Source organism: Sminthopsis crassicaudata, chromosome 3 (assembly GCF_048593235.1).
Source record: "Sminthopsis crassicaudata isolate SCR6 chromosome 3, ASM4859323v1, whole genome shotgun sequence".
NCBI classification, from domain to species: Eukaryota; Metazoa; Chordata; class Mammalia; order Dasyuromorphia; family Dasyuridae; genus Sminthopsis; species Sminthopsis crassicaudata.
Genome location: NC_133619.1, coordinates 516653417 through 516677868, shown reverse-complemented (window position 1 = coordinate 516677868; position 24452 = coordinate 516653417). Strand labels below are relative to the sequence as shown.

At 40.7% G+C, this 24452-nt stretch overlaps 1 protein-coding gene across 2 annotated transcripts in view; it reads left to right on the top strand.

Annotated features, from left to right (window-relative positions):
- The first annotated feature begins 713 nt into the window (after positions 1-713).
- The window catches only part of PAK1 (p21 (RAC1) activated kinase 1), a 187730-nt gene continuing 163991 nt past the window's right edge, over positions 714-24452 (top strand). The window contains exon 1 of one of the 2 annotated variants that reach the window (XM_074304143.1): positions 714-811. The gene's annotated coding sequence lies outside the window, so the exon portion shown is untranslated. Of the gene's footprint in view, positions 1099-24452 lie in introns of both variants that reach the window. The other variant, XM_074304144.1, reaches the window with a different exon arrangement.

Sequence of the window (24452 nt, the reverse complement as noted above, 5' to 3'; positions counted from 1 at the left end):
TGTAGAAGAAGGAAAGTATTGGAATTAGGAGGGGTTAGGGAAAGATACAACAAACATTGTTGCTGCTGTATTTTGCTACTAATAACAAACAATTCACATTTCTAAAGCCTTTGAGGTTGATAAGTCTTTCCAGATGGATAGTGGGCACGTTATCATCCCCATTTTTGAGAAATGACTTGCCTAAGGTCACACGGCCAGAGAGAGTGGAACCGATTTCTCTCTCCCGACTCCAAGTCCAGCCCTATTTCCCTTATATACTGTAAGGTGCTCTTCAACAGCTTGCAGGAGCACAGACCTGAGGGTGGGTGGTATACCCAGAGCGGTCCCCCACGCACAACTAAATGAAGAGGTCAGGTTTGCAGTAGGGAGGAGGAGAGGGAGAGGAATGCCTAGGCAATGACGTCACGTGCCAGCCGGGAGATTCCCCGGTCTCTTTCGTCACCCTTCACATTACGTCACCCCAAGCAAGCACTCTCCCTTCCCCCTACTCCCTGTGGGCTTTGCTCACGTGTGTCAGTCCGGCTCCCCTCCTCCTTTCGTCCCCTCCTCTTCCTTGACTTAGTCCATCTACTTCAGGGGAGAAAAAGAGGGGAGGGCGGGCTCAGTTCGGACGCCCGCAGCCTCCAATGGGAGAGGCTGAGAGTTGTGGGGACTGGAGGAGGCGGCCGGTGGAGATGGAAGGAGGGGTGTGAGAGTGAGGGGAGGGAAGGGAAGGGGAGAGAAGGAGGAGGACCGGGCTTTGGAGCAGCTGACAATAGAGACGATTAAAGGGAGGAGGGGGGAGGAAGGGCAGCGAAAGAGGCGGCAGGAGGTAGGGTTGCTTTGTGGAGACACCCCGCTCTCCCTTCTTCCCTCCCGGGAACCAGTGGGGGAAGACAGCAGAGAAAGAAGGGCGGGGGAGACGGAGGGGCCGCCCGGGCGGTCGGAGAGAGCGAGCTAGAAGCGGCTAAGGGGCGGGCTAGAGTGGAAGAGACCGAGAAGGTGGGGAGGCGAGGGGAAGGCAGGGAAGGAGGGCAGAGAGACTGAGAGCGAGGGGGTGATCCAGGGAGAGAAGCCGGGCTTGCGGCGGGAGCAGCAGCTGGAGGAGCAGAAGAGAAGGTGAGTTCCGCCGCTGCGCTGGGCGGGCTCGGCCCCCGGGCTAGCGTTAGCCGGTGCCAGCCTCCACGGGAAGCCCGGGTGGATTTTGATGGGGCGGGGAGCTAGCATCCTGGGCCGGGTGACTCCAGAGAAGGCGGTATGAATGGGGACTGTCCTGCCCCTCTCCTGGGGGCTCCCCCGCTTCAGTCCGGGCTGCTCTCCATTTCCCCGCATTCCTCGCCCGCAGCCCGGTGACTGGGCTCTTCCATCTCGGGACCGATTCCCCGGAGCTCGAGCCCGAGGATGGGACTAGGGCTGGGGGAGGGGCGCCAGGTGAGTTGGCTCCAGGATAAGGGGTGGGGAGTAGATAGTGAAGTAGAGCGGAGTTCGACGGAGAGTAGAAAGTTTGGAGCGCGTGGAGGTTCGGGGCGGGCTCTGCGGGGCAGCCACTCTTAACCCCCGTTCCCGGCGCAGCTGCCCCGGGGCAGCCCAACAAAGAACCGCTTGGCGCTCTGGGTCCTTGCCCTGCAGCTGGCTCGACTGGGACCGAGTGAGGAGCCTGTGGGGGAGGGGCGGCAGAACCCTGAGGGGGGCTGGATCTACCCCCGTGGCGGCGGAGCATCTTTTTGCTGGTCTCGGGATGGGGTGGGGGCGGGGAGTCGGGCGCAGGTACAGGTTTGGCGACTTCCTCCAACTTTGTTTGCTTTTCTTGAGTGGCAAACAGCGAAGGTTTAATCCGGCTCATCTGGATTTCCTTAGGTATTGTCAGTCGGTCGGCTAGCCAATAAACACTCAGTAAGCGCCTATTTTGTGCCAGGTACTGGGCTGAGCGTTGAGGATAGAAAGAGACAAAAGACAGTTCTGCCCTCAAAAAACTCACAGTCTAATGGGGAAACAGCAGGCGAATCAGTATGAGCAAACGAGCGAGACATAGGAAATAATTAAAAGAGAGGGGCACTAGAGTTAGGGCTAGCAAATATTTCCTGTACAAAGTGGGAGTTTAGTTCGGACTTAAAGGAATTCAGACGAACCCGAGAACCGTGCTTATTATGGTCGAGGTAGCCTGGACTTAGGCAGGCCTAGGATTATAGGGGTAAGAGCTGCAAGGGTCTAACCTCCTCCTCTCACCAGGGGGAAACTGAGACACTGCGAAGTTGCAAGGAAGATCGCCCTGGTACTGAATGCTTAACTTAATTAGAGCCCAGCCCCTCAGAATGCAAATCCAGCATCTTTTCGAGGGGCTCTTCTTTCTTTTACAAAATCAAATCTGGTTTTTACTTACTAGTACATTTTTCTATCACCCCTTAAATTTAACTAAGATCTTTCCTCACAAAGTCTTATGAAATTGAAACTAAATTGTATTTTCTCCATTTTACAGATGAAGAAATTGATACAGAAAGGTAAAAATAGCTTTACAGGGCATATAATCAAGTTTGAGAGCAGGGACTGGAATTCGGGTCTTCTGACCAGTGCCCTTTTCCCTGTGCCTTGCAGATCCTAGAACTGAGAGGGCCCTTACTTTCAAGGAGAGGCAGCTTGGAGTCGGGTTTAATGGTGCTGAAGTTGGAGTCAGGAAGACCTGAATTCAAATCCACTACCTGTCTATGTATCTACTAAGAAGTCATGTCACCTTTCTGAGATTCATTTTTCTCGTCTGTAAAATGGGACAAATATAACCTGTCAAACTCCTTTACAGAATTGTTGTGGGGATCAAATGAAGCAGTGTAGGTCAAGAGCCTCAATTAAAATGTCATACAAACAGCAGTTATTATTAAATCTCATTTGCTTGAAGAGATACACCATGCCTAGCCTCAGAGAAAGGAAAAATCACCTATAAGTAAGTTCATATTTATACCAGGAGAAACAACCTAAACATATACAAGTAAATACAAACATACATACATGCATAAATGTAAGTGCATTATATATCTATATGTATGTATATAGACATGTACAATAGGTTTATATATATATGTATATGTAAGTATATATATTCAAAGATATATAGCCTACAAGGTTATGAGAGGGAGAAGACCCTATAAGCCTTTGGCAGGTATTTGACAGATGGTGCTTGAATTGAGCTAAGTGATTCTAAGACAGGTGAGTAGGCAGAGCACTCCAGGAATGGGGGAAAGCAGGTGCAAAGACAGGAACTAGAATGTCATGAATAGGCAGTAACTAGCAAGCAGTCTGGAAAGGTAGGTTGGAGCCAGATTATGAAAGGCTCTAAATGCTAAACAGAACATTTTATTCTGGAGCCAATAGAGAACACCTGGGACTTTAAGGCGGGGAGTGGGGGGGGGAGTTATTAGGGTCAGATTAATGCTTTAAGGATACCATTTTGGTATCTGTGTGTAAGATGGATCTCAGAGGAGTAAGACCAGCTAAAAGACTACTGTAGTAATTCTATCACTGTAGTGATTAAGACAATGAATTAAGATATCGACCATGTTAGTAGAAAGAAGGGGATAAATTCAAGCGATATTGTGAAGGTAGCATCTATATTGGAATAGTTAGGTGGTATCATAACACACTGAGTGCCAGACCTGAAGACAGGAAGAATTCATCTTCCTGAGTCCAAACTTCATCTCAGACACTACTTTGTGACCCTGGGCAAGTCATTTAACTCTGCCTCAGTTTCCCTACATGTAAAATGAGCTAGAGAAGGAAATTGAAAACCACTCAGTATCTTTGCCAAGAAAACTCCAAATGAGCATATGAAGAATTAGGACTGAACAATAACTAGCATCTAAGACTAGCAGAGAAGGGGATGGAGAAGAGGCAGATTCAGAAATTAAGATGAATTCAGAATTGCAAAGTTGGGTTTCTGTAGAAGAATTGCTGGGGTTTGAGAGCTGGAAGGAAGAGGAAGATAATGAATTCTCATTTATAAATGCTGAAGTTGAAATGCTAATGAGTCGTCCAGTTCAAAATGTCCAGTAGACTGGAGTTCAGAAGAGATCAGTACTGGATGTGTAGATCTGGAAATCATTTGCCTAGAGACAGTTGAAGCATGACAGCTTTTAACACATCTTCTTGCCTCCCTCCATGTTCTGCCCTCAGGGTAGCTGTATCACAAAGCAAGAGGTACAGTGCATAGAACCTGAGCCAGACTCAGACTGGACAGAGTTTAAGTGTGTTTTTATACTAGATGAGTGATCCTGGGCCAGGCAATGTCTGTCTATTTCAGTTTCCTTAACTGTAAAATGGGAATAATAAATAAATAAACCTACCTTCTAGATTTGCTGTAAGGATAGTATTTATGAGTCACTTACACTGCTTGACACATAGTGTGTGCTTAATAAATGCTTGTTTTCTTCTTTCCAAAGCTCTTTCTTGAGCCCTTTTCTGACTACTTGCTTCTTATTGTGCCCTTTAGGGGTGTGTGTGTGTGTGTGTGTGTGTGTGTGTGTGTGTGTGTGTGTGTGTGTGTGTGTGTGTTTTGTGAGAAGTAATTAAGAGAGGGTAATTAAATCCCTGGGAGTTGCTGGGATCATCAGTTGAAATAATATAGAAGAAGAGAACCCTGTCAATGTGCCCCAACCAGCTAAAGACAATCTTTTTTGTCCGAGTAGGAAATAGGCAGAGTAGTCTAGGAGAAATCTGTTTCATCTAGACGGGAAGGGGTGGCAATCTGGGAAGGCTTCTTTGTGGAGGTATCAGCTGCCCCAGATCTTGAAGGAAGAACTTTCAAGAAGTTTGAAGAATGAAGTTTGTTTTAGGCTAAGTTGGAGGGAATGGGAGATGGGGAGTTGACACTCAGAAACATCAATTCCTATTGAAGGCTGCCTCACCAATAATCAAGAATAGTCACTTATTATTTTCTGAATTGTGAAAAATATGAAGAAAATAATGATTCCGGCTCCTTTCTATGTATACTCTCCTTATGATCCTCTGAGCCACAGAAGAAAAAGGTTCATAACCCTTCCCTCTACCTCCCACCCCACTTCTCTTCTTGGTCTGGTGGGAGGTTGGAATGAGATAATAGCTGGCTGTAGTTCCTGGGGTAGTATGTAACTGGGCTATCAAAAAAGGAGAAAAAAAAGAGAAACCAGAATTATTTGATTTTCATCATTTCCTACTCAGAGGCAGTGTTCTAACATTCTCAGCTTGCATATTTTAACAGTAAATATCCAGGATAGGTTTATGGCACAAATGTTAACACCTGCAGAGATAGAGCTACTTGGTTATCAGATGTCTGGTTTTTATTTTTGTTTAACTTTTTGAAGAACTGCCCTTTTTTGTTTATAGAACACTAAGTTGAAGGTGCTGTAGTGGCAACAGCAGAGAATTTAGTGAGTTTGAATCCTGGTCCTGCTTCTTATTGTTTCAATTACTTTAGACAAGTCACTTCTCTCTGGGTCTCAGTTTCCTCTTCTATAAATTGAGGCAGATAAGCCTGATGATTTCTGAGGTTCCTTCCAGCCCCAAGTCCAATAGCCCCGTGTTTGGAAAGGAAAGAGTTTATATTGTGCTTATGTACACTAGTTCAAAGTTGTCAGTCAGTCAAATATTTATTTAGTAGGTAGTAGTGCTTATCTACTGCTTGCTAAGCAACTTGGGGAATGAAGTAAGAAAAAGAAAGTCCTTCCCCACAAGGAGCTTATAATTAAATGGGCTAGACCATGAGCCAACAAATATATGCAGAACAAGCTATATGCTGGATGAATGGAATAAAACAGAGGGAAGGCTCTAGAATTAAGAGGAGTTGCAAAGACTTTTGGTAAAAGAAGGGATTATATTTGTGACTTAAAGGAAGCCAGGGAGATCTTAGATAGGGTGGAGGAGGGAAAATATTCCAGGCATGGGGATGGCTAGAGAGAATGTCCAGATCTAAAGACAGAGAGTCTTGATCATAGAACAACCAGGAAGCCAGTGTCAGCTGGATCAGACAGTACATGTCATGGAGCAAGGTATAAATATATTGTAGGAAGTAAGAAAACTGGAAAGGGATAGGTTATGAAAGAATTTGAATGACAGAGCGAAGATTTCGTGTTTTATTCTGGAGGCAACAGGGAGTTGTGGGAATTTATTGTACAAGTGAATGACATGGTAGGACCTGCATTTTTTTAGTAAGATCACTTTAGTGGCTAAATGGAGGATGGATTGGAGTGGGGAGACACTTGAGGCAGTTAGATCCACCAGCAGACTATTGCAATAATCAAGGCATGAGAAGATGAAGGCCCCCACCAGAGATGTCCACATCTGAGGAGAGAAGGGGGCAGGTGTTGCTAAAATGAAGTTAATAGGCCTTGACAATTGCTTTGATATTGAGAGATAGTGAGGAATCTGGGATGATTTCTAGGTTGTGAACCTGAGGGACTGGGACCCTGGTGTTGCCTTCTACAGTTATATGGAGGATACGGGGTAGGGAAGGTTAAGGGAGAAAGATAAGTTATGTTTTGGACGTTCTAAGTTTAAGATATCTATTGGACATCCAGTTTGAAATATCTGAAGGGCATTTGGATGTGTGAGATTGGGGGTCAGACAAAAGATTGAGGCAGAAAAAGTACATTTGAGAAATCATCAGTATAGAAATGGTAATTAAATCCATGGGAGTTGATGAAGTCAAGTGAATTTGCATGAAGAGAAAAGAGAGCCCAGGACAGAAGCCTGTCAATCCAGCCAAAATTATCCTTTAAAATCTTTCGGTTTTTCAGCTCAAACACCACCATTTTCTGCTGCTGATTAATCATGTATTGTTTTGTGTGTGTGTGTGTGTGTGTGTGTGTGTGTGTGTGTGTGTGTGTGTGTGTGTGTGTTTACCTTTGTTAGGTAAACACTACTGGTTTTTATTTTTGTTTTTAGAGAATATAAGCTCCTTGAAGGCAGGGACTGTTTCATTTTTTGTCTTTTTATCTCCATTGTCTAATATGATACCTGGCCCACAGTGGGCAGATAATAAATTCTTAAATGATTGATTTTTTTACAGAATGTAAACCCCGATCTTCTGACTCCAAATTTAACTAGGGAAAATTACTGTTGAAATGCCCTAGAGAGGAACTATGCTTTGGATCCTTGCAACCCAGTTTTGAAAGCCTAGATAAGCACCTACACTTTTGTGTTTGAGCCTTTGAGCCTGAAGCTACCTCCGGTTCTCCTGTGGTTTTTGATTCTCTTTAGTGCTTCTGATGTTAATGCCATACAAGGACCTGCTTGACTCCACACCGGGGCCCAGTGGAAGCTCTACCGGATGTACTCCTTTAAATGCCTTCTGTCTGTCTCTTTCACTTTTCTTTTTAATTTGATGAGACTTTACACAATTTTCCCCCACTTTTTGCTAGGTTTCCCTCTCATAGAGTTGTCCCATTCTTCCTAAGACTAGAAGGCATATTCTGGTCCTTTCTGTGTCAGAACTTGATACTCTTGTCAAGTCAATACCATTTAAAGTCTTCTTTCAGACTTTGTAGTGCCAGTGAAGGAGGTGTGGGGGGGGAGAATACACAGGGAGAATCAACAACCTTACTTTCTTTCTTTCCCAGCAGTCTGCTTTTGGCTTTGTTAAATTTCCCTTAACTCCTCCCCAACCTCTTAAACCAGAAGGAATAAAAAAATGCCAACCTCTGCACGATAAAGACTGAGCTTTGTGGTTTTTAAAAAGAAAAGAAAAGAAAAAGACTTTCTGCTTCATGCTGGTTTAGAACCATACAATTTGTGTGAGCTAGTACTAGGCGAAGCGCTGGAGTCTGCTAATGATTACATTTTCAATGTGGACATTTACACCTAAGAAATTGGCTTAATGCTACAAATCAAAGCCTAATTTTTTTTATTGAAAGCAATGGAGAAAATGTTAATAATAATAATGATGATGATAGCTAACATTTTATTGTCTTTTTATGTTCTAGGGATTGTGCTAAGTGATTTACAATTATTATCTCATTTGATGGTTAAATTTTAAAATGTGTCATGTGTACATTTCCCTCTCAGACATCTAGCTATGAAACATTTGCCTACACACCTTTGACTAGGATAGCCTTTAGAACATAGAATATTATAAATTTTAACATGTATAACATATATTGGATACTTGCCATCTAGGGAATGGGGTGGAAGGGAGGAGGAGAAAATCTGAAGCACAAGGCTATGCAAGGGTCAGCACTGAAAAATTATCCGTGCACATGTTTTGAAAATAAAACACTTTTAAAAAATAAAAGGCAAACACACCAGTCTCTGGGGGAAAAAAAGAACATAGAATGTTAGCGTTTAGGATGTCAGAGCTAGTAGAAACCTTAGGGATGAGATGGTTATCCCAACCCACCTAGTTTTAGAAGAGGAAACAAGTTTAGAGAGGACAAGACTTTCCTGGTTAGGTGGTTAGAGTTGAAGCTGATACAAGATCCCATCCTACTACTTTCCCTTCCATCATTTTCTCTCATTAGCTCCTGTAGTCAGGTTCTCAATTTCCCAAATTGCCCCTTGGTTCTTGATAGCTGGTGTTCAAATTTATGATTTAAAAAGAGCCCAGGATTGAAAATCAAAATTTGGGGATTATTATTATTATATTACTTTGGTTTATGCAATTGACCCCTCAAGTCCAAGTTTTCTCATCTGTAAAATTATGTCTGTTCCCTAAGGTCTCTCCTATTCCCTAATAATTTATGATTTTATGATTCAGAGACTTCAGTCAACAATTAAGAATTCACTTACTGTGCACTAAAGTCCCTGCCCTGTGGAGCTCACTTTTTCCTGGGGGAAAGCAACATGCAAATAATTATGGATATAAGAGATATATACAATGAAATGAAGACAGAATAAGGAAAGGGAGTTGGGCTGGGTTGCCTACTGGTAGAATTGGGAAAGACTTAAAAGTTGAGATTTAATCTGAATCTTGAAAGAAGCAAGGGAATCTGGGAATCGAAGATAGATTGGAGAATATTCTTGGGTTGGGGGACAGCCAATACAAATGCATGGAGTAGGAACTTGGAATGTTGAATATGAGGAAACTGAAGCAAATGGGACAGCATAGCTGGATCTCAAGAGTTATTAAAAGGGAGGAAAGCTTAAGAAGGCTGGAGAGATAGGAAGGGGCCAGATTATGAAGGGTTTTAAAAACCAGAGGTTTTAATATTTGACCTGGAGGTAATAGGGAGCCACTGGAGTTTATTGAGAAAGATCAGTCTGACAGCTAATTGAAGGCTATTGCAAGAGTTTAAGCATGAAGTGACAAAGGGACTGCAGGAGGGCAATGTCAGTGTCAGAAGAAAGAAGGAAGCATATGTCTATTTTTGTATCTTTCTCTGTCTCTCTCTAATGAGAGATGCTATGAAGATAGGAATGACAGGATTTGACAACTGATTTGCTATGGGGATTAAGGGAAGAATGGAGGATGACATTTGGTTGTGAGTCTGAGGAACCCTCACCACTAATATAGAAGTTAGAGAGGAAGGTTTTGGAGGAGAATGATAGGGACTTCAATTCTTTACATGTTCTGTTTAAGATGTCTGTGGGATAAGCAGTTCAAAACCGGCAGTTGGAGATGAGAGATATGTTGTGAAGGTGAAAATGACAAGCTTTGACAATGGTTTGGATTTATGGAATGAATGCAAGTTAAGAATCCAGGATAACATTGAGGGTAAAAGCCTGGGTAATTTGGGGGGTGGTAATTCCATCAATCCTAATAAGGAAGGTGGGAAGGGCAGATTTCAGTGGAAAGATAATGAATTCTATTTTTACATGTTAAATTCAAGATACCGAGAGGACATTCAATTCAAGATGTCCAAGAGACAATTGATGACCTGGAACTGAATATCAGGAAAGAAAGATTAGATCTAGACAACACTGGTCTGGGGATTTGGTACGGAGATTATAGTTGAATCCATGAGAATAGGTGAGATTATCCAGAGGGAGAATATAAAGGGAAAAGAGCAAAGGATCCAAGGAGGAGTTTTGGGGGGATAGGTCTGGGATTATTAGACCTACCCTAGATGGAGATCTGGTAGATAGGAGCAGAACCGAGAGCAGTGAAAAGAAGAATTTAGAGAGGAGAAAGTACAAACTTCAGAAGATAAGAGGATGAAAGGCTACAAAGAGGTCAAAAAGAATGAACATTGAGAAGATATCATTAGATTTGGCATTAAATCACTGGAAACTTCAGTCAGAGCATCAGTTAATGATGGAGTTCTGCCAGACTGCAGGTTTAAAAGGGAGAGAGGAAAGGAAGTAAAGGTTTTCTTGGGGAGGTTAGCCAATAAGAGAAAAGAAAGATATAGAATAATACTTAGTGGAAATAGGATGAGGTCTTTCTGCCCCAAACATTTCAAAAACTAAATTCATTATCATTCTTCCTCTCAAAATTTCTTCTTCCAAACCCAGCACTCTAGAGTTTCCTTAAAAACTCATGATGATCTCAGAAAGAGATGATTCCTCACTCACCATTGGGGCATCCCAATCCCCAGTGTCTGAGTCACTTGTGGCTAAAACTTCATTTCACTTTGCTGATCTCATCTGAAATTCATAAGTATACTTTACTGAAGGATTGACTCCCCTCTCCCCCCCAAGCACTTACAGCTTTTTCTCTAGGGAAAAACTCTTCTTCCTCTCTTGTCTCTTTGGTCTTTCATGGGAGTTCAAATTGCTTCTTTTGTGCAGTGCTTCTGAAGTCCATCTGATTTCCTGTCTAGGAATATTAAATCGAGAAAAAACTAAGGACCCATTGGCCCATTCATTATCAGGCTGCTTATGCAGTATTGATTGCCTGGGATGAAATTGATCTGATTCTTAGTTATAAAAATTCCATTACCTCTTGGCGATTGTTCTGGGGCAGGGGAAGGGGGCAGGATTAGGCCATTTGTATTCAGAATAGGAAACACAGCAAAGAGTCATCTGGACTTATGGGACCCCTTGGGGAGATTGCAGGATTGGGGAGGTTGCAGCTGGAACTGAGACAAAAAAAATCCGACCTTCTGCTGTACATATGCCAAGATTGTAGGAGCAAGTAAGGGAGAGAAAGAATTGAGTGAATGCTAAAATCTGAGTAGAAATAGGTCCATTTGGAGGGGTCAGGTATTCTGGTTGTTGGTCAGGGTGATAATATAGACTGTGTGGTAAAGAGTGTTGCATTTGTAGTATAAGTGGCTTGAGTTTGAATTTTACCTCTGACACTTAGTATCGGTATCATCACTGGTAATTGTTCTTTGAGCAATTTTCTTCCTCTGTAAAATGGGAATGGGAATGTCCAAAGTGGAGAAGCAGCTTCTGGGACGGTAGTGAAAGTGTTCCTTAAAGTCAGGTGGACCTGAGTTCAAGTCAATTTAATAATGTGCATCTAGTGGAAGTGGGTATCTTTAACATAAAGAAGATCCAACTCACTTCCAGTTGATCAATGATGGACAGAAATAACTGCGCCCAGAGAAGGAACACTGGGAAGCGAATGTAAATTGTTAGCACTACCGTCTATCTACCCAGGTTACTTATACCTTCAGAAGCTAATACTTAAAGTGCAACAAGAAAATGGTATTTACACACATATATTGTATATAGGTTATATTGGAACATATGTAAAATGTATGGGATTGCCTGTCATGGGGGGGAGGGAGTGGAGGGAGGGGGGATAATTTGGAAAAATGAATACAAGGGATAATATTATAAAAAAATTACTCATGCATATATACTGTGAAAAAAATTCCAAAAAAAAAATAATGTGCATCTAGTCAAGTCAGCGAGTCAGGGATTTCTTATAAGACTAAGTCAAAGAGCAGGTTGTGATCTTCCAAGATAGAAGGCGTTTCTTTACTTGGAGTATCTTATACCAATAAAACCAGAGATTTTGTAGGAGAAAAGTTACCTGTAATACTCAACCTCACTGGTTGTTGTGCTGATTCAATGAGATAATATATATAAAGCTTTAGCAGCGGTCCTCAAACTTTTTAAATAGGGGGCCAGTTCACTGTCCCTCAGACTGTGGAGAGGGCCGGACTATAGTAAAAACAGAAACTCACACTCTGTCTCAGCCCCTAAGCCCATTTGCCATAACCCGGCGGGCTGCATAAATGTCCTCAGCGAGTTGCATCTGGCCGGTGGGCTGTAGTTTGAGAACCCCTGCTTTAAAGTATGGATGCAGAACCTTTAAATGCTATGCAAGTGATAAAAATAAATCGTTCTTGGTAAATGGCAAGGGAACTTTTTTTTTTTTTTTTTTTTTTTTTTTTTTTTTGCCTTTATATCCCTCCCAGCCTAGTACACTGAAGCTTCTAAAAAATAAGACATTTTGAATGGAAGATTAGCAGGACATCTCTTGGTTAGACTTAGCAGAGGCTTGGCCCTGGAGTCAGGAGGACCTGAGTTCAAAGATGATTTCAGATATCAGCTGTATGACTGTGGGTAAATCCTGATTGTTTCAAAGAGAAAAACAAAATATGCTTACCCACCATAGAATAAAAAGGGTGATAGAACATCAGATCAAGAAGGAATATTAGAACAGGGAATGCCAGATCTGAAAGGAATCCTAGCACATAGATGAAAATTCAGAACAAAAGAAATTTGGAACATTGAATGTTAGACCAAGAAGAGATCTTCTTCCTTTTCAAAAATTATATTTTATTTTTATTCAGTCAGCAAAACTTCTGCCTCTTCAACTCTTTCATCTCCACCTCCCCAATCCTTACCCTTGTCTCACATATTTAAGAGCTAAAGAAAAACAAACCCTGAAAGGGAATCATTAATAAGGAATATTATAGGAGAGACCTTTAAAGCTTGTCTAGCACAGCCTCGTTATTTTACTGAGGCTGGGAGGGGAAATAATTTGCCCAAAGAAATAGAATTCTGAAAATCTAGAACCCATATTCCTTCATTTTGTCCCCCCCGATTTGGTGTAATATATGCTATATTTTGTTGTTTTTATCACTCACTATTGTGAGTCTGAATATGTGCAGGTAGATGTTACGTAATGCTTTCCTCCTCCACCATGTGAGGGATAGCTTCAATCTTGCTAAGAATACATCCTGTATGGAAGTTTTATGATTTATCCCTTATGCTGGGGGTGGAGAATGCTGCTGGGGGCCTGCCTGCCTGGCTGGCACTGTTCCAATTTCCTTGTCTCCATGAGGATCCCCAGATGCATGGGGGCCTTAATGTGGTTGTTAATATATTAGCATTCTCCACTACTATTAAACCCTCCTCAAAGATGCTTTACAAGCCATGCTAATTCTATGTCAGCAACTATACAAGCATTAGGAGTATCTCCATTTCTCTAAGTATTTCCCTCACTGAATTTAAGAACCATCTTTTCTCCTTACTTCTCTTACCTGACTTGAAATTGCTCCAATTAGATTAGCTCTCTTCAGGTTAGAAATTAAAATTTTATTGTTGTTGCATTGTTTCACTCTTTAGGACTCCATTGGGGTTTTCTTGACAAAGATACTGGAGTGGTTTGCCATTTCCTTCAGTTTATTTTACAGATGAGGAAACCGAGGCAAACAGAGTTAAAGTGATTTACCCAGGGTTACACAGCTAATAAGTGTCTGAGATTTGAACTCAAGCTCTTCGAAACTCTAAGGCTCAGGTGCTCTGTCCACTGCTTTAGCTGCCCCAGAAATTGGAATAGGTGATTAATTCATGAGTGCTACTTGGGAGACCCAGCTGCTTCTTTCCTTCAGCTGGATTAATTGATTGAGTTCATTTCAATAACTGCCTGCTAAAATACAATTTTTTTTCAGGAGTTTTTAGATTATTTTTGTAATTAAGTGCAGGAAGTAATAGCTTGCATATCTGTGTTTCTTTACAGTTGTAGAATGTTTTCTCCTCCATAACTTTTCCTGGCAAGTAGTACAAGCATTATTTCTCCCATGTTATAAATGGGGAAAATGGGATTCAGAGCTGGAGGGATTTGTTTCAGAAGCTGAGAGTTTCAAGGGTGGAATGGGGGGAAGACCACAGGCTCTAGAGACATACATTGGAGAAGAGGTAAATTGGTAAGATAGATGTATTGCCTGTCACTGCTGCTTCAAGGAGCCATCTGGAATTCTATAGTAATACTAAATAACAGCTCATATTTATAATTATATTTTATGAATGCAATTTATAAATATATTTAAATAGCTCTTGTTGCCACCCCCATTGCCACCATCCTAATTCAGACCTCATCTCCTCTTCTGTACTTAAAAAAAATAAATGAATTTTATTTTTTTTCAAAACATCATTTCTGGACATTTCCCTCTTGGAACTGAACCCTCTATGTAACAAAGGAAAATAATTATATAAAACCCACCTCAGAGAACATGGGAAACAATAAGTATTCTTGTAATGTTCTGTTTAGAGGAGGAAGGTATATTTTCATGATCTTTTTTTGGGATCCAGATTGATTATTACAATTAGAGTTCTTCCTTTTTTCTTCCTTTTTTCTTCCTTTTAAAGGAAGGGAGTCGTTGTTCTGGTTGATCACCTGATTGGGCTGATTTCTTTTTGCATCACTTCATGTAGATTCTGTTCATACAGATCTTCCCATGTTTCTTTGAATTCCATATATATCGATGAGGTCCTGAGTAATTGGGTACAGTTATCAAAGAAGGTCTGGGGTACTGATGGAATTGCTCCCTGAGTTAGGCAGGGAAGGGAGCTGATGGGGCTTAGTTTAACCTCATAGTCAGCCATGGAAGTCATGGTCTGTAGAGTCATAGTCAGCCCCTCCCCTTACTATGTCTGGTCAGAATTATGTCAAACCCCTAAATTTGTATATGTAGTGTGTGTGTGTGTGTGTGTATATATACATATATATATATATATATATAATTTTTTTTACTATGCAGTAATAATCTTATTTTTTCATCTTTTGCTTTTACATATTTTACCATTCCATTCCATTCACATCTTTCTGAATGTATTTGTCTGCCTTTTACCTAGAGATCCTCCCCATGTAATAAAGATTAAAAAAGAAAGAGATAAAAATCAGCAAAACCAACCAATATATGGGCCATGTCTGACAACATCTACAAAATTCCATACAGACAGTTCTCCTGTCTTCAAGGACATGATAATATTCATGTCTCATAGTTTATTTAGTCATTTCCCAATTGTTGGGTTTCCATTTTCCTTCTAATTACTTGCTACTACAAAAAGTTGCCTAGATTCTTATTTTCTCCTTTCATCCCTCTTTCACACAAGTGTTTGGTTAGTCTAATATATTAATGCTATGATTTTGTCATTCCTTAAAACTTTCAATGGTTCCTAACTGCCTATCTGATCATATTCAAACTCTTTGACTATGGCATTTAAAGGCCTTCAACAATGTAGCTGTAATGTGCTTGTGTAAACTTATTCTTCCATATCTATTCTATGTTCTAGCTGTAGTGCTCTCCATTTTTATTGGGCCCATTCTTGTCTCTGTGTCTTCATTAGTGCTGTTCCTTGGCTTTAAAATAGACTGTTCCTTGCTATCCAGACTCCCCTGACATTTCTGACATTTGAAGTCCCTCCTTTCTTTTCCTCAAGGTCTAACTCAGAAATCACTGCCAATGAAACTTTCCCAGACTTAAAGCTGGGGATGGTAGCTCTGGAATATGATCTCTCCCTTATTGGCTTAAATTCTCATCTTGTCAGCTGGAAGCTCAAGGTGTACGTAGAATTATTATCACCATAATCCTTCATAGTTACATGTTATAATTTTTTTTCTGATTATAAAAAGCCTTCCTAGTAAGGTGTTAAACTGGATAAAAAATGAGACATGGAGTCAAGAATACTTGAATTCAAATTGTGCTTTAGACATTTGCCGGTTGTGTGACTCTGGGCAAATCACTTAGCTCCTGTGTGTCTCAGCTTTCTTATATGTAAAAACAGAGAGAGTAATAGCATATATTCCTTACAGTTATTATGAGGGTCCAATAAGATCATGTTGGTAAAGCACTTTGCAAACCCTAGTGTTATATATACATACTGTTGTGGTTGTGATTGTTGTTATCTCTCTCCAACTATCCAATACCAAAGCTTGATGGACCTTAGAGATCTAGGCTAATCCCCTCATTTTACATCTGAGAATACTGAGACTCGGAGAGCCTATTTGAACTGTTTAATGTTTCAGCACTGGTCAGTGATAAGAGCAAACCCAATTCTGCTCTTTGCACTAAACCATCTTGTGTAAAGGAAGGAATATCTGTATTTCAGTTTTTCTTGGAAGGATCCCAGGTTTTATCTTTTGGGCATTGTCCTCAACAGTGTAATTCTCAGGCCTTCTAATGTCCTGGTAGATAAAAGGTCTGTGTGTGTGTGTTTCATGGTCAAAAAACATCATCCTCTGATATTTCTTAGAGCATGTGTCTCTAATTATAGATTATTCAATGTGCATAATATTATTTTTAACTGTAGCAACATTATAATGGGAAATGAAAAAATATATAAATATGTATGGGGGAGGACCCTCTGCTGAACACTCCCTAGATGATAGATCTTTTCTATATATAGATGAACTGGTCCTTGGATGAGAGGCATATAAATAATCAATCAATTGGTAAACATTTATTAAGTACTCACTATGTGTCAAACACTGTGCTAAGCTAAGGATACAAAAAGAGGCAAAAGACAGTCCCTGTCCTCAGAGAATTTACAATCTAATGTGGAAGCAACATACAAATAAACATATGCATATATACATGCAAATACATATATACACATGTATATATGTGTATGTATATGGAATATATGTGTACATGTATCTGTCTAGCTATATACAAGATAATTAGGAAATAAAAAGCAGATATAATCCATTCCTAGGACCATATTTTCAGCTTTTCTAGTTAGGAAATAGTATTTAACATTCATATATTGTTTTCAAGTTTGCAAAGCACTTTATATATGTATTATCTCATTTGAGTCTGTCAACCTTGTGAGTTCGGTGTTCCAGTAATTTTCATGTTTTGATGAAGAAACTGAGACTCTGAGAGAGAACTAGGTGACAAAGAAGAGTGCTGGACCTAAATTCAGAAAAGTCTGAGTTAAAATCTCACCCCAGACATTTATTAGCTGTGTGACCCTGGATAAGCTACTTAGCCTCTGGCTGCCTCAATAAAATAGGGATAAATATAGCATCTACCTATTAGCATCAGCCCTATAGAGTTGATGAGAGAATAAATAAAATCATATTTGTAAAGTGCTTTGTAGATCTTAAAGTGCTCTATAAATGCTAGCTATCATGATTATTAAGTGACTTGCCCTTTGTCACATAGCCAGTAAGTGTGAGATGTAGGTCTCTTTTTGATTCTGAGGACAGATAGACTTTTAGAGTATTCAAGACTACAGACATTTCAAGTGTTTTTGGTGAGGAGTGTGAAGCATATTGTTGTTGGCGTGAGATGTGTACTGATGGGGGAGATGTTGCTGGCTATGGGTCCCCCATGATTCTGAAGCCTGACTTTTTCACTTGGGGCTGATAATCCAAGGTTTCATGGTTAACAACTAGTGTCAAATTAAGGCATTCAAAATAGGTCGTAGTGGAGGATCATATGAGTCTACTGTGAATCAGGCATTGTGCTAAGTACTTTACAAAGATCCACAGAACAACCTTGTGAAGGATGTGCTATTATTATCCCCATTTTACAGGTGAGGAAACTTAAGCAAACAAATTAAGTGACTCCCTCAGGGTTATAGCTAATAAGGATCTGAGAAGAATTTCAACACAGGCCTTCCTGACTCCAGATGCAGCACTATTTATTGTGCTATCTGCCTACTAGATGAAATAATAAATATAAAGTGCTATACAAATGCTAGCCATCATTATTGTTATTTAGAGCTTTTACCAAGCCCATAATTGCCTTTTCAACCTCTCTCTCTTTTCCTCTGTGACTTCTCTCACAGGAGCAGGTCCACAGTTTGGCTCCAGGGCTAATCCTTCACTGATGTTTCCAAAGCAGAATTTTTAAGTTCGAAATTAAACCGGCCTTTCTCTTGGGGCTTTCTTTCTTGAAAGAAGAAAAGGCTTGAGTTTGATGAATAATTGATCAATTCATTTGGGAACATTCATTCGTGGTTCAGATAGTCAGTGGGCACTGATGAGAAGCATGGTACGACAAGGAGACAAAGAATCACAAAATCTGAGCTGGAGGATCCTCAATGGTATAATCTCTTTTCCATCCCTTACCTGACACACTTTTTCTCTCTATAATAACCCAGATAATCATTTAGCTTCTGCTCGAAGATAACTGGTGATGGAGACTTTGCTACTTTATGAGACGTTATTGGAGTATCCAGTGTTAGGAAATTCTTCTTCCCTTTTTTGAGCTAAAATTGGGCTTTCTACCTTCTCCCAGTCTTCCTAGTTCTGTGTTTGTGCCAAATAACAATCTAATCCCTTAATGAATTTAGTGCTGAAAACACCAGATTTGGTGTTAGAATAGCTAGGTTTGGCTATGTCACTAAGTTAGTGATAAATGTGACTTTGGCAACATTACTTTCCATCTTTGAGCCTCAGTTTCCTCCTCTAAAAATGGGGTGATATTTACTTCATACAGTTTTTGTGAGAATTAGGTAAGATCATTTGATGAAAGAACTATGTGAATATAAGTTATTATTGATAATACTGATACTGGTGACAATCTTTCAATTATTTGAAGACCACTCTCATAATTAGGGGATAACACTTTTAAGAGTTGCCACAAGACAATTCAAAATCAAAATAGGAGTGATTGTTTTAAGTGGGAAACTTAAAAATATAGGAAAACTGAGAACCCCTAAGTCTACTGAGGGATGGGATGGTCAGAGAGAGGTTTCTGAAAGAGGAACTCTAGGATTTGGCAATAAGGAGAAGAAAGAGAAGACATGTCAGACTTTGTGACTAAATGAAAAAGGACAGCGGACTAAAGAATCAAGAAACCTAAGTTTTGAATCCTAATTCTGACATGCTGTGACTCCGTTGAATCTCCTTTGTTTTGTCTGAAAAATGGATATAATCATACTTACATTATCTGCCCCACAGGACCAGTGTGAGGAAAGCACTTTGTGAACCATAAAACAATATAAAGGGGAAGTGTTATTATTTTGTGGACATGACCATGGCCTATTAGGGGATAATAAGACCCCAATCTGACTGGAACTAATAGGAATTGTGAAATACAAGTTGGAAAAGTAAATTGGAAAGTAGGTTGGGCCCTTGCTGTAGGGAAGACTTGAATGCTAGGCTGTAATTGTGCAATAGATTGTAGTTTTTAGGCTCCCTGCTGCTGAATTGTTGGCTGTTTTAAAATATTAATATTAATTAATAATTAATTTAAAATAATATATTAATTTTATTCATGAGTCTTATTTTTATATTGTAGTCAGTTCCAGATATATCCTGGTCTCCATCCAATAAGTGCACACTATCAGGACTGCTCTCTCGTGTACCGTTGTTTCCTACCCTTGGTTTTTACCTTCTGATGAGGTTAATTTAAGATGGTAGAAAGATTCTGACTCTGTAATCAAGTGTAATCAAGCACTTCTTTGAGACTCAGTTTCCTCATTTATAAAGGGAAGGTATTGGACTCAATATTCACCAAGGGCCCTCCTGTTTTCTAATTTATGATTCTGACTTATTTTAATGCCTACTGAAGTTGTTCAATCATTCTCAATCATGTCTGACTCTTTGTGACCCCACTTGGGGTTTTTCTTGGCAGAGAGATACTAGAGTGGATTTTCATTTCCTTCTCTGGTTTATGTTACAGATGAGGAAACTGAGGCATACAAAGTTAAGTGACTTCCCCAGGATCACATAACTATTAAATGTCTAAATGTCTGAAGCCAGATTTGAATTTAGGGCCATGACTTCAGGTCACTTTGCCACCTAGCTACTCTTTTGGTGCACAGAGGCAAGGTAAAACTCAGGATAAAGTAAATTTGGCCTTCAGCACTGTGGGCTTCTACTCTATTTCCTGTTCTCTGATATTAAAAAAGAGATCTACTATATTGATAGTGAGTTCAAATCTAGCCTTTGACACTTTTACTAGCTATGTGTAAAAACTATTAATTTTTGGCCAAGTATTTTTCACTTTCTGCTCTTTAGTCTGGGACTTCTGGGGGTGAGGAGAAGGAGTTCTTTGTCTGGGACTTTTGTGAGTAAGTCTTCCTTTCCTGTTTCTGGGCCTCTGCCAAGTTCTTTGATATTCGCAGCCTATAGGTCCACAATAGCTGGGGTGTTTTTATGGAAATTCTGTCTGAGGATTTGGATGATAATGAGGAGCTTGAGGGCTCCTGTGGGGGTGGGCCAGCTCTGGCCCCCTGCTTCTCTTTTCCTCAGAAGTTGGAACTAACTGAATTTCTTTGCCTGTTGGCAGCCGGGACCCTGACCCAGGGCAGTCCGTCCAGTTCTTCCTTCCCTGTCCTTTGTTGGAAAAGTCTCCAGCCTTCTGCCTCCAGCTGAGCCACTGGGCTGGCTACAGCTGTTGTCCCATTGCCTCCTTTGCATCAATTAATTTAATGCTAATGTACAGATTGTAAAGAAGCCTTGGAAATAATTGATTGTGGATCTGTACCTTGATCCACAGACCTTGCAGAGGTTCTGAGGTTAAGAGCCAGGCTTGTCCCTCTCTGATACCACTGGAGTACTAATTATTAGGCCACGGAGGACTCTGCAGACAGACCAAGAAGGGCAGCCCAGAATGGTGGAAATGATTGCTCCAGTCATAGTTTGCCTTTCTGAATCCATGTAACAATAGTCCTCCAGGTGTGTGGTTTGGCTCCTTATAACTTCTGTTGTGCAGAAACAAGTAAATGACTTGCCTTAGATGACACAATTGGTCAGAGCCAGGATGAACCTCCAGTCCCACTGCTCTTTCTGATACATACAGCAGGAAGTCAAGAGGGCTTGGATTTGAGTCCTGGCTTCAATATTTATTAGCTGTCTGTTCCTTCTTCTTTTCAGTTGACTCTTCGTGACCCCATTTGAGTTTTTTTTTTTTTTTTAATAATAATAACGGCCTTTTATTTTTCAAAAAAAATTTCAAAGTACATGCAAAGATAGTTTTCAACATTCACCCTTGCAAAATCTTGTGTTCCAAATTTTTCTCCCTCCTTCTCCCTTCTCCTGGACAGCAAGTAATCCAAAATAGGTTAAACATGTACAATTCTTCTCAACATATTTCTACATTTATCATGCTGTGCAAGAAAAATCAGTTCAAAAAGGAAAAAAAAATGAGAAAGAAAACAAAATTCAAGCAAACAACAACAAAGGTGGAATTACTATGTTGTGATCCACACTCAGTTCCCATAGTCCTCTCTCTGGGTGCAGATGGCTGTCTCTGTCACAAGACCATTGGAACTGGTGTGAATTATTGAAAAGAGCCACATCCATCAGAATTGATCATCACATAATCTTGTTGTTGTGTACAGTGATTTCTTGGATCTCCTCACTTCACGGAGCATCAGTTCATATAAGTCTCTCTAGGCCTTTTAGAAATCGTCCTGCTTGTAATGCCAGAGAAACTGAGGCAAGATAGAGATTAGAGAGTATTTAATAATTTATTAAATGGGAGAGAATTACTGGGACCAAATGGATCCATGGTTTGATCCCAGGGCTGAATGAGACTATCATCTCCAAGAATCCAGCAAACAATGTGAGTTCTCAATGACATATATACACATGGCTCAGACTCAGGGGGTAAACTGAGGTAGGGACGGAGTCAGGGTACTGAGATCTGAATGGGATTCTGACAGGGTGGGGTGAACCTCAGGAGAGGGACCAAGTTTCAGACATATCCTAAATAGATATTGATTATAACCTTATATTTATGACAGTAAGAATGTCTATGTTTACTTCTTTCACATCTAAGCAGATGTTCCCATAAGTGAACATTATACATAAAAATCAGTTTGTTTTTAAAAAATACCCAATATATAGACATATATTCCAAATTACATATTATCCATAACAGAAACTTTTTCAAAAGGATAAAAAAGAAATTATTTTCAGAGGCTCCTTAAATGACCTTAGAATGATCTTATACAATCAATTAAAACTTAGAATATCCTATATAGAACATCCTAATATCACATAAAAGAATCCAAAGAGGTTCTTAAAAATATTAAATTTTCAGAAATACCATAACCTCATATTGATAACAGTAAGAAATTGGTTTCAGTAAGTTCACAAGGTAGCTTTCATATTTAACAGAAACATTTTCAAAAGAACAAGGAAAAACTATGGACATAACTTCAGGATACAATCAATTAAACTTATACAGAATACCCAATTCTACAGAAAAGAAACTGAAAGATTCTAAAAAATATCCTTTAAACCTTTAGAAAAAATGGGCCTATCTTGTGAAATATTTTGCCAAAGCCAAGGCTTGAGCACACTTAATGTGGAGGGGAATTCCATGTGGCGGCCCTTCCCCCTACTCCACCTCCAAAGAGTGGGGGGAGGGAAGGGGAGCTAACTTGCCCCCCAGCCTAACTAGGTGCTCTGTAGTTGACATAGCAGAGAGCAGTGGGGGCCAGTTTAAGACAAAAGATCCCTATCCCACCCAACCTTTAAAGTAGTGGAGAGTAATGGGGTGGGGGTGGGTTCTCAGTGGACTTTTCCTAAGCTTCATCTTAGAAAAGTCAGACCCTAATTGGAGACACTTGACCCCTTTCAAGTAAGTTAACAGAACTTCACTCCTACAAGTTCTTAAGATCTTACATTCAAAGATAACCAAATCTAGCCTGCAAAGGCAACAATAAAATTATTTTCCACAATTTTAAAAATCATTCTAATCAGACTTTTCTCCAGCCTGAGTTCAAAGCAATTAGCATAAACTTTTGTTCTCCAGGGGCCTTATCTAAGTTAGCTCCATTCAAGCCACACCTGAATTTAAACTGAGTGTCAGGTTTTTTTTAAAGTTTAAAATCACCAGTAAATTTTAACAAATTCCCAAATTTCTTAATTTAGCAGAGCTCTGAACCAACAGGACAGACAAACAAGTGACAGAGAAACAAGTCAAAGAAATCACATGGACATGTCTGTGAGGCCAAAAATTGAAACAGAACATTTAACCCGGACCAGGGGCTATCTAGAAATTTTAGACTAGCCCTGAGGGAACTTGTAATCCAAATGGAGTTTTGTTTTGTTTTGTTTTTTTGGCCAGATGGTGTCTTTATAAAAGACACTCAGATTTATACTGTGGAATGCCCAGAGTTGTGCCAATTGGCACATAGAACTGATGGGGGTTGAGGTCCCTTTAAGATTCCTTTCTAATTGCCCAACCCGTGGCTGACCTTGATTCATAATTCCTGGTCAAAGGCATCCTTTGAATATCTGGGCCCAGCCCCGCCATCAGCTCAGCTTCCCCCAGCCCTCACCTGATCTGAGCTAACCGAAAAGCCTTACCCCCCAAGAACTTGGGGGATACTGCCCATCATCTTCTAGGTATAAAGAGGAACGCCCTCTTGTCAGGAGCCCTCCCAGCCAACACATGGTATCCTTCCAGCCATGTAGGGGTTCCTGCCTGCCCAGCGGCCACCTCTGGCCCTGACATCTTTCTAACTGAACTTTACTTCCAATTTTCTACAATAAACCTTTTATTTATCAATCTAGGTTTACGGGCCTGTAAATTCATTTCACAGGGGACGCTGCGCCTCATGGGATTATCTATGCGCCCAGAAATGGGGTTCCCCCTTTCCTTTCCCTCATTAGAACCAGATGTGTCTTAGACATCCAGATAGGGTCCCCTGCGTCCAGAAGACCCTACTCCCAGAATTTATGCCTGTCAGCATTTCATAATTCTGGGAATCCAGATGCTAGCATACAGAACAGAACAGATACAGACAGAACAGATGGTACCCCAAAAGATACTCAGACAGACTTACTCCCCAGTGGCCAAAATGGGGGTGTCAGGCTGCTGTGGCTGGAAACTGCTCTCTTTCCCGGAGGCTCTGGGAAAAAAAATCCAGGGGAGGCCAGCCTCTCCAGGCCAACAATTCAGATCCCCAACTACCCTGAGGCCTGAAAAGTCTCTTATCTCTAATCCTGCTCATTTTCTAACATCTCCGTGGGAAGCCTCCAAAATGTAATCTAGAGAAACTGAACAAGACAGAAATTAGAGACTATTTAATAATTTAGTAATGGAGAGATGCTGGGACCAATGGATCCATGTTTGGTCCCAGGGCTGAATGAGACGATTGTCTCCAAGAATCCAGCAATCAGAGTTCTCAATAACATATATACATGGCTCAGGCTCAGGGGGTAGACGGAGGCAGGGGCGGAGTCAGGGTCCTGAGAGCAGGAACAAGATTCTGACAGGGTGGGATGAGCCACCAGAAATGGGGATGACAATGGGGGGAGGCATCCCAGAGATGGGGAGAGGCATCTTGATAAGAAAGTTTCTGACAGCTTGGGATGGGGAGAGGCGTTCTGATATTCTAAAACCTAAGATCTTTTATCCTTGTCAAGGATTCTGATAAAGAGGGAGGGGAGGTTTTTCAGTACTGAGAAGCAGGGAAAC